Below are 3,399 nucleotides of genomic sequence, written 5' to 3' on the forward strand. Positions count from 1 at the left end.
CGAGACTCAACGGCACATGCGCAGCGCTGACCTCTCAGCTTGAAAGATCGAAGACAATTTTTAATATAACTCCAACTGGATTCGTCTGAAAGAAGAAAGTCATATACACCTAGGATGACTTGAGGGTGAGTAATTTATGGACTAATTTTCATTTTTGGGTGAACTAACACTTTAACCAAATGCCCGATATGGTCCTCACTGCAGAACACAAGATCCAGGGGGCGAGGTTGGATCCAGATCCAACTCCTCCCACCTTACATATACCTAAACCTACCCGTCTCCACCCCCTGATCCCTAAACCCACCCATCTCCACCCCTAAACCCACCCATCTCCACCCCTAAACCTACCCATCTCCACCCCCTAGATGTGGATCCAACCCCGCCCCCTGGATCTTTGTTCTGCAGTGAGGGGCTACTGAAACGCACATATTGTAAAGTCACTGAATGTCTTGACGTAAAGCTTAACATGTTCTTTTTTGCAGTTTTATTCTCAGAGGCTCAGACGTATCAATGAAATGCAAATGTATTCAAGAACCGGAACGGTTTTCTACCAACGGAGAATGAGCCACCAGTTAATGGACCATCACAGTGAAAACGTGATGACTGAAAGGTTTTATTACTATTTTTTTATTGCTGACATTTAAAAGAAAAAAAACTTAACATTAAAGTCAAGAGTGAATCAGAATCAGTCATACCTTTTCTTTCCTTATTTGACTCCAGCACATCTTGCCATTTCTCCCTCACCATCTCATACACACAGGAGGCATTGTCAGAGTCTGACTGGAGAGAGAAGCAGACAGATTTCATCTGATTAATCGCCAGTGTGTGGCCTTGTGGAGTGAAAGAGAGAGAAAAGTCAGGGGAAGGTGAGGGATGAGGATGTTTGATGGACTACTAGACTCTACTGCTTTATTTCAGCTGCTCTGACATGTTTCTCTCCCTGTTTCCACAAGGAGCACTTTAAAGGACTAGTTGACCTAAAAATTATACTATAATTTACTCACCCTCAAGTCATACTAGATGTATATGTCTTTCTTCTTTCAGACAAACACAATCAGAGTTGTATCCTTGCTCTTCCCAGCTTTGTAATGGCAGTGAATGGTGCCCGAGTTTTTAAAGCTCCAAAAAGCACATCCATCCATCATAAAAGTAATCCATACGACTGCAGTGGGTTAATGAATGCCTTCTGAAATTAAGAGATGGGTTTTTGTAATAAAAATATCCATATTTAAAACTTTATAAACTACTCAATGAAACTAATTTTTATAATTTTTTTTCTTTTCTTTTTTAATGTTTCTTCATGAAGTCTGACATGCTGAATTCGGAAAATCGCATTACTTTTTGTGTATCACTAACAGTGTTCATAAAAATAAAAAATATATTGAAAACATTCACAAGCTAATCATACATAAGGATTACATGGTACATGCATAATACTATGCTAAAAACAGTTTAACATAAACAGTTACCAAAAGTGAGCCGTCCAAAACTTCAGAAGTGTATGCTGGAATATTTTGTCTTTTATGGCTAGTCCACAATGCACAATATTACAGAACATTCCAGAATGTTACAGATACTTCAAGAATGTTCTCATCCTTACAAAAGCAAAATATTGTAAAAAAAAAACAAACAAAAAAAACATGCAAAATTGGTACAAACTAAACCTTTACTAAACCAATGGTAGTTCTAGAAGTTCTAAAATTTACCAGACCTAAATATTTACCAAAATATTGATGCTACATGATAACAAATACTACAATAATAATTAGCACCACAGAATTACAGAAGAACCATCAAAAATTTGAGGGAAACACATTTTTGTTAAAACTGCTGTAGCAACTGCTGTTTATGCGCGTTTACGAGAGAGTCAAGTTACGTGTGACATAAACAGTTACCAAAAGTGAGCCATCCAAAACTTCAGAAGTGTACGTTGGAATATTTTAAAATTTCATGACTAGTCCACAATGCACAATATCACAGAACACTTTAGAATGTTACAGATACTTCTAGAATGTTCCCATTCTTGCAAAAGCAAAAAAAAACAAAAAACATGCAAAATCCGTACAAAAACGTATCTGTACTAAACCAATGTTTTATAATTAATGATAGAACTTTTAAAATTTACCAGACTTAAATATTTACCAAAATACTTTTGCTACAAGAAAATAAATAGTACATGTGACCCAAACAACTCACTTCTGTTCACAATTCACTTCAAAAATTTGTTCAAATTCATTACAAAGCTGGAAAAAGCCAGGACATTATTTAATATAACTCTAATTGTGTTCATCTGAAAGAAAAAAGGCATATACATTTAGGCTGGCTTGAGGGCAAGTAAATTATGTATGATATACTTTTCATTTCTGAGTGAACTATTCCTTTAAACAAGAGCAATAAAGATTCAAGCTTATTAAAAGATTATGAAATGTCCATTGTTATTATTTTTAATCAGGTGGGAAAAAAATAATAATTTGGTTTTAGAAGGATTTAAATGTGCAGGTTCAACTCGTGCATGTGTTGGATTGGAGGGTGACGCCCTACTGGGGGGCCTGAAAAGACCCCTGGTGAAAATTCTGCCATGGCAAGATAAAAAAAAAAAGTGCTGGCTCAAATCTTTCAAAGCTGCCATAGCAGCCAAACCAGCGGAACAATATTGTCATGTTTGTAAATTAGCGCATGAATACAGAAATGCATGGGAGTAATCCTCTAATCGTGTTCATTTTAGAGCACTGTGAGGCACTGAGTTTGCCGTTGCCCACCACTGCGGATTACTGGAGCTCATTAAACACACAGATGAATTATTGAAATGGTCCGGGGCCTTTTGCTTCTATCCAAATTGAAGACAAAGGGGACTGGGAAATGAATGCTTTATCAGGGCCAGACAGCTCTCCCACATGCTGCAACTCCTGGGTACGACATCGGTGCGATCGACCCCTCCAAAGCTCAAAGATTAAATGCTTTATTGACTGTTGGAGGGGCATCAAAGCGAACGGGCTCGCACATGAACTCACCTTCAAATGTTGCAGTCACTGTCCTAGTCTGCACGCTATTGATGGGAGGTCCTGTATTTGGTTGTGGCTTTGTGGATTTTAAATTCCGGTTTTGTAGGATTTAAAAAAAGCCAATGAAAAGGTAATGCCAAAGGATGCTAGACTTATAGAACTTAGCTGTCTTTCTTTTTTAGTAACCACATAGCAACACCCTGGCAACCACCCAGAACACCCAAGAAACTGCATAGCAATGTGCTAAAAAAACTCCTTAGCAAACACATACAGTAGCAACATGCTAAATTCCACTTGGAACACTTTAGCAACTACATAGTGTAGCGAATCAGCTCAAAGGGGAAATATGAATAATTAATCATAACTAGTTATAATTAATTATAAATATTTAGATCTG

Source organism: Sinocyclocheilus rhinocerous, unplaced genomic scaffold (genome assembly GCF_001515625.1).
Source record: "Sinocyclocheilus rhinocerous isolate Xijiao unplaced genomic scaffold, SAMN03320098_v1.1 scaffold905, whole genome shotgun sequence".
Taxonomy (NCBI): Eukaryota; Metazoa; Chordata; class Actinopteri; order Cypriniformes; family Cyprinidae; genus Sinocyclocheilus; species Sinocyclocheilus rhinocerous.